General features: G+C 33.2%; 3 non-coding genes across 3 annotated transcripts; 1 reads left to right on the top strand and 2 right to left on the bottom strand.

Moving 5' to 3' along the window:
* Positions 1–1,282: 1,282 nt before the first annotated feature.
* Positions 1,283–1,355, bottom strand: TRNAF-GAA (transfer RNA phenylalanine (anticodon GAA)). The gene has a single exon. It is a non-coding gene; the product is annotated as a tRNA-Phe (tRNA).
* Positions 1,356–2,958: 1,603 nt separating this feature from the next.
* TRNAT-UGU (transfer RNA threonine (anticodon UGU)) lies at positions 2,959–3,031 on the top strand. The gene has a single exon. It is a non-coding gene; the product is annotated as a tRNA-Thr (tRNA).
* A 1,264-nt stretch (positions 3,032–4,295) lies between these two features.
* TRNAS-GGA (transfer RNA serine (anticodon GGA)) lies at positions 4,296–4,382 on the bottom strand. The gene has a single exon. It is a non-coding gene; the product is annotated as a tRNA-Ser (tRNA).
* Positions 4,383–7,948: the final 3,566 nt, after the last annotated feature.

The following is a 7,948-nucleotide window of genomic DNA, read 5'->3' as shown; positions in this document are numbered from 1 at the left end:
GTACAGAATAACAAAGCAAAGAACGAGTGAATCTTCATCAATTTTTCATTGTAAATGGGAAATACTTATACAAATAAAAATAAAAAAATGGGGGGGGGAGAAGATGCAGGGTAATTTGTCTTCTTGGCTAGTCAAACATGGACTGGTTCATAGATCTTTGGGTTTCGATTACCAAGGAATAGAGACTTTACAAATAAAGCCCGAGGAATGGCATTCCATTGCAGTCATTTTATATGTATATGGTTACAATTATCTACGTTCCCAATGTGCTTATGATGTAGCACCAGGCGGACTGTTAGCTAGTGTGTATCATCTTACGAGAATCGAGTATGGTATAGATCAACCGGAAGAGGTATGCATAAAAGTATTTGCCGCAAGGATAAATCCTAAAATTCCGTCTGTTTTCTGGGTTTGGAAAAGTGCGGATTTTCCAGAAAGGGAATCTTATGATATGTTGGGAATTTCTTATGATAATCATCCACGTCTAAAGCGTATCTTAATGCCTGAAAGTTGGGTAGGATGGCCCTTACGTAAGGATTATATTGCCCCCAATTTTTATGAAATACAAGATGCTCATTAAATAATACGAAACTAATCTTCACTTCGACAACTCAAGATATTCAAATACATTTTTACGTTCTCTTATAGATATAGCATAGTAATTGAAGTCTCATTCATCTTATTATTATTGATTAAAAAAAATACAATTAGAGATTTGGTGAGATTATCCAATTTGTAAGATACTTATTTTGGATGAGCCACAAGCTAATAGGATGAACTAAATGAGTTCTGCATTATGAACTATGTATCACGCATATGACTTATAGATGTGCTTTAAAAAGTCACATAGGGTGAAATGAAGAAATATAATATGAAAAGAGAATCGGATTCTATTTGTACTGTATCTGAGATGAATCTTGGCCATTCCCGCCCTTTCAACTCCCCTAGACTAGACTTTTGGGTCTTATAAGGAACTAATTGAAACTTTCAAATATGTATAAAATAGGAATTGAACGCCAGGAGACAGAGTATGAACAAATAAAAAAGAAGAGGAAACAAAAGAAAATTCTTTTCTTTTACATATCTATATACATCCTTTACATATTTCTATAAATATCCTCTTTATCTTTACTTGTCTATTTTCGACATCTATAAATAGAGTAAAAAAATATATATAGTTTAGTTAAAGGGTAGATTTCCAGACATCATCATGTATCAGTATTTTTCATGATCTATATTATTAATGAATCCGTAGAATAGATACTCATACAAATTCATGATGTGCCAAGAACCAGATTTGAACTGGTGACACGAGGATTTTCAGTCCTCTGCTCTACCAACTGAGCTATCCCGGCCATTTCCGACACATTATCCTTATTAATAGATGACTTTGGTCTATGTCAATTGTAAATAAGAAAAAAGGTATTCCAAAGTCTTCTTTTTGAAGATATACGAAATTTCAGGGCTTGGATAAGCCTTTCGAAGTTTCAGTACAGTAGACAGTTAATCATTCAAATTTCACAGATTACTTGCGCAAGGATGTTCGTTTGTACGTCTATCATATAGAATATATACCACAAGCCTTGTGATAAGAAATCAAATTTCCGCTCAAATACGCTTGTGAAAGAGTCGAATGAATGAGAAACATAACAAAGTCTGAATTGCTAATGAACGGATAAATAATTAAAGAGGCCAACGGGCCTTTTTAGGGTTTTGGGGATAGAGGGACTTGAACCCTCACGATTTTAAAAGTCGACGGATTTTCCTCTTACTATAAATTTCATTTTTGTCGTTATTGACATGTAGAATGGGACTCTATCTTTATTCTATTCGATCTGATTAATCAATTCTTCAAAAGATCTATCAGACTATGATGGAGTAAATGATTTGATCAATGAATATTCGATTATTTTTTCAACTTGTAGATCTTGGAATCGATTCATAACAATTCGTTCATTTTTTATATATAATTTTATATATATATATAAATATAAATATAAAAAATTATAGAAATATAAAAAATAGAGATTCGAGTTGTCATTAATCAATATAGTATTTCAGTACGTAATACGTTTATCTTTCATCGTTTCTGGAGTTTCGATGGAAGGATTCATTCCTTTACTAACGCAACGTCGTCAACTCCATTTGTTAGAACAGCTTCCATTGAGTCTCTGCACCTACCCTTTTTTTTCGGAAAAAAAGGATTTGGCTCAGGATTGCCCATTTTTAATTCCAGGGTTTCTCTGAATTTGAAAGTTATCACTTAGTAGGTTTCCATACCAAGGCTCAATCTAATTAAGTCCGTAGCGTCTACCGATTTCGCCATATCCCCCTCTTTTAAGATTAGTATCGCATTATGATGTCCTTCCCCGTTTTCTTTCATTTGTATTATACTGGAACCACTCAAGTCATTAGAATACCGATTCCTCTATTGAAAAGTGTTTCCTCCTATTGGATTTCTTGTCTATCTTCTTTCATCTCTCTCTTCTCTATCGGAGACCCATATTTGTTCCGATCCAAAATGATTCTATCATTTCTGTATCTGCAATTCAATATATATCAATATAGATAGATATATGAACATATATATTTGCCCCTCTTTCTATTATTTTTTTAGTAAAAAATTTAATACTTAAACGGTCGATTCCCTTGTTCGTCTTATCTTCCACCTTTCAGAATGAAAACATAGAAACGCTTCATTATCATCTCAATTGCATTAAATGCAATTAAGATTAACACATTAATTATTGATACACATCCATTTGATAAATAGATCAAAATTTTCTATCGCTATATTCTATTAATCGTTATATTAATTATTATGTTCTATAATAGAACAATTCCAATATTGAATATTTATTTGAAATGAAATTAGATTCTATATTCATATTAATTAGGAATAGCTAAGATCCCAGTAATTTAGTAAATTACTATGCATGTAACATTTCTGTTATGTGAGCCCGCTTAGCTCAGAGGTTAGAGCATCGCATTTGTAATGCGATGGTCATCGGTTCGATTCCGATAGCCGGCTTTTCTCTATTGATTTTATTTTTGACATAATTGATAAATCAAATAAATAAAGAAACGACTTCTTACCCTTTTTCAAAGGTCACCGATCTATGATGTCGTAGGAACTTACTTACCTTTATGACTAAAGGAGGGGTTCTATTTCTGTAGAACAAATCAAGAAAGGAACTCTTACTTTTTTATATCATTTACATATACAATAGGATCCGGATATTGATCCAAGTTATCTAATTATTCTTTGTTTTGTAGTACAATACTTTACTGGATTTCACTTCATTTATAATATTTATCATTTAGTTTTCATTTAAGTTTATGAAATTTAAATAAAATAAAATGTTTATGAAATTTAAATAAAATAAAATAAGGAGTCTTTATGTCGCGTTACAGAGGGCCTCGTTTCAAAAAAAATACGCCGTCTGGGGGCTTTACCGGGACTAACTAGTAAAAGGCCCAAAACCGGAAACGATCTTAAAAACCAATCGCGTTCCGGTAAAAAATCTCAATATCGTATTCGTTTAGAAGAAAAACAAAAATTGCGTTTTCATTATGGTCTTACAGAACGACAATTACTTAAATACGTTCGTATCGCCGGAAAAGCCAAAGGATCAACGGGTCAAGTTTTACTACAATTACTTGAAATGCGTTTGGATAACATCCTTTTTCGATTGGGTATGGCTTCGACTATTCCTCAAGCCCGACAATTAGTTAATCATAGACATATTTTAGTTAATGGTTCTATAGTGGATATACCAAGTTATCGGTGCAAACCCCGAGATATTATTACAGCAAAAGATGAAAAAAAATCGAGAACACTGATTCAAAATTATCTTGATTCATCCCCCCCCTCAGGAATTGCCAAAACATTTGACTCTTCAGCCATTGCAATATAAAGGATTAGTCAATCAAATAATAGATAGTAAATGGGTCAGTTTAAAAATAAATGAATTGCTCGTTGTAGAATATTATTCTCGTCAGACTTAAACCTAACTAAAAAAACAAGGGTTCGGACAATTTCGTCCTCCCCCTTCGCCGAAGTCTAAGTAAAGAGACCGAAGGAAAGTAAGGTTTTGATCCGGAAATTTTTCTATCATTCATCTATCATTGATCGGTAGGGGGATTTTCATCTCTTGTGCATTCTTTCCAGTCTTTTCGTTTCCGTACCACAAAAATTCGAAATAAAGAATCCATAAAGGTCTAACCGTTGGAATAATAGTATCGATTGTTATTTGATTTGATACATTGTGGTCAGTAACATTGTTGAATTAGTACGGAAAGAGAGGGATTCGAACCCTCGGTAAACAAAAGCCTACATAGCAGTTCCAATGCTACGCCTTCAACCACTCGGCCATCTCTCCTACAGAATGATTATGGCCCAGAAACCGAGTTAATAGTGAGTCATTAATATTCAATTTTTTTTTTGATAGGCACGTCCAACCAATTCTAACTATACAAATAATTTTTTTTTAACTATGTTTAATGGATACTTTTAGCTCATGATTCTATTTAGTTTTTTAAACTATGATTCCTTTTTTCTAAAAATTCGACTTTTACAGTTTTCGATTTTTCACCAACAACTGTTTATCCCATACATATATCTAGTCACAAGTTATGAATCATAGAATGATTATTCGATTCTTTTTGCTCTTTTTTGTATCATAATTCAATCAAAAAACTTCTAGAATTACCCCAGTCAGATAAATAAAATTCTTTTTTTCTTCAACTTCGCTGAAATCAGAATAGTTCTCTTCATTCTGATCCTACTACATTTGGATGAAATTTAACCGGATTGAAATATTTCTTCTCTTTTATTGATTCCTGTGAAATCAAAAAGAAACAATTTTAATATCGAGTGGGATTTTTTAATGAATCCGTTTTTATGTTATTTCGTACTATGCAATTCCTTTGTTTGTGGGATCATTTTCTCACGAGAGGTAATTAAAAGAAATTATAGAATGGGGTTGTTACCGATGCCTAGATCTGGTGGGATAAATGGAAATTTTATCGATAAGACCTTTTCAATTGTAGCCAATATCTTATTACGAATAATTCCGACAACTTCCGGGGAAAAAGAGGCATTCACCTATTACAGAGATGGTGCGATTTGATTTTTTTTTTTTTTCAATTTTCTTTACCGCTCTCCGTCTTAGTAGAAAGACACAGTATTCGGGATAGAAAGAAAACAATAATTGAAATAAATCTACGCTTCTTGGAGGTGCAATTTGAAAATCAAAAAATTCCTTCTGTCGTGTATCCCCGATTAATGTAACCTTAGATGCTAGAATTGTCGATTCTAGTATTAAGCGAAAGGTGTAACCTATGGATTAAGTCAACCCTACTCCACTAGTAAAAATATTCACTAGTAAAAATAGGTAGCAGAGGGGAAGAAGCACTACACCTAGGAATCAACAACACGAAAACTTTGTTATAAATTATACCTTTTCCTTATCGGGATCGGAACTTAGAAAAATGGTTGGGACAACAAACATCCATCTCGTTTGTATTTTGGATACCTGTATAACCATCGAAGACTGTTGAAGTGACTAATTCCTGGAAATTTAGAGGCGTTGAGGACAAAGAAATTGTTAGAGTTACCATTTTTATTTTTATCTAGTAAACCATGCTTGATGTTAAGAAAAGATCTTTTACAGGAAGGTTGGCTAGAGATTTTTTGTAAAAACGCTAGTCCCATGAGTTCATAATGAGAGTATTTCAATGTTTTTTGATTTCATGTATTATTCTCATCTCATTATGCGCATCAGATAAAGGGGGAGCCGTATGAGATGAAAATCTCACGTACGGTTCTGGAACGGAGATTCTTTCAATGGAATAACGAACGACCGTAACGGATGTCGGCTCAATCCGAAGGAAATTATGCGGAAGCTCTACAGAATTATTATGAAGCTATGCGACTAGAAATCGATCCCTATGATCGAAGTTATATACTCTATAACATAGGTCTTATCCACACAAGGAACGGAGAACATACAAAAGCTTTGGAATATTATTTTCGGGCACTAGAACGAAACCCGTTCTTACCACAAGCTTTTAATAATATGGCTGTGATCTGTCATTACGTGCGACTATCTCCACTATAGAAAGAAAAAAAAGAGAAAATTCGCTAATAAATACTAAAAAAAATAGGCTTTCTACATATGTATTGTCCAAACTAACGATTTGTATCAGCTGTAGCAAAGAAAGAAACTTCATAGAAGCAGAAATATGAAGAAATAGGTATGCCTAGATACTTTATTCTATGGATAAAGGATCTAATTGATAGAAGAAGCACCGTAAAGATCAATTAGTCAGGTTTTTGGCCGATACAATAAAAACTGCTTACTTATATCATGATATAAGATCAAAATGAAGGAATCCACTTATGTAATAGGGTGGATCCCCTACAATATTGAGCAGCGGTGTAGCATCAGATCCCAAAGACAGTAAGTCTTTTCTTTCTTATGAAGGAAAGTCTTTTTCAAGGATTCTATATAAATTTCTAGATGAAACCGAGATAGTTATCTTTCAGAAAATTGTAACGATAGTGGGTGGAATGCCTATGCTTTATTAAGGTGGGAGAAAAGATAAAACTTATTTAATTATTCAGCAAAATTGAAGTTTGAAACTTATATAATTAACCGCTTTTGCTTAACTCGAGAAAAAAAAATGGGCTAGATCTATGAAAAATTTCATTCAATTAGATTAGATATGATAAATTTTTTTAAATATGGGACAGCAAAAGAATTGACTGTTGAGCCGTATGAGGTAGGAAACTCTCAAGTACGGTTCTAAGGGAAGGAATTTACCTGCCTATTCCGACCGGGGAGAACAGGCCATTCGACAGGGAGATTCTGAAATTGCGGAGGCTTGGTTCAATCAAGCCGCTGAGTATTGGAAACAAGCTATAGCGCTTACTCCCGGTAATTATATTGAAGCCCAAAATTGGTTGAAGATCACAAGGCGTTTCAAATAAGAAAACTCTATTTTTTTTTTTTTTCTTTATTTTTTTTTATTTCTTTATTTTAAATATTAACTGCTATGCTATTATTAAACTTTTCTTTTGATAAATATTTTCAAATATAAATGAATTTTTTATATTTTGTATAAATATATAGCTATTATATTTAGCTAGTATTAGTTAGAAATTTGGATATTTTTATATTTGTTATAATTCTTTGTTGTCCGCATCAGGCAAATCAAAGGGATAATTTCTCAGTGAAGAACCAATCAAGGAATTTCATTATATCCCTTCTAATCTAAGATCCTTCAATTTTTTTTGGTATTTTGTAGGGGTAAACGATACAGAGATACATTAGAATTAGAGAATGTATTTTATATAAAAAAAGATGTTCTATGTAAGACATAAAGTAGTTCCATTTAGGAACTTCTAATGGAGATATGTGAATACATTCGGTTCTACAAAAAAATTGAATTTGTGTCAATTCAAAACCCCGAAAGGGGTTTTATAAGATTAAAAAGGTCCGTTGAGCGCCTCATGGCTATGTCATAATAGATCCGAACACTTGCCCCGGATCAACTTCCAGATCATAATTGCTCTAGTGAATAACTAAAAAAAAAAAAAAAAATAGATGGGAGATAGCAGAGAAAGAAACTAAGTATAAAAATCTCTCATAGGTTCACTAATTACTTAACTATTGGCGGGTCTCTTTGTATGTGTTGTCCGGAAAGAGGAGGACTCAATGATTATTCGTTCGCCGGAACCAGAAGTCAAAATTTTGGTAGATAGGGATCCCATAAAAACTTCTTTCGAGGACTGGGCCAGACCGGGTCATTTCTCGAGAACAATAGCTAAGGGTCCTGATACTACCACTTGGATCTGGAACCTTCATGCTGATGCTCACGATTTCGATAGCCATACTAGTGATTTGGAGGAGATCTCTCGAAAAGTATTTAGTGCCCATTTCGG

This window comes from Cucumis melo, unplaced genomic scaffold, assembly GCF_025177605.1.
Source record: "Cucumis melo cultivar AY unplaced genomic scaffold, USDA_Cmelo_AY_1.0 utg000873l, whole genome shotgun sequence".
In the NCBI taxonomy this organism is placed as follows: Eukaryota; Viridiplantae; Streptophyta; class Magnoliopsida; order Cucurbitales; family Cucurbitaceae; genus Cucumis; species Cucumis melo.
This window is presented reverse-complemented; position numbering and strand designations above follow the sequence as displayed.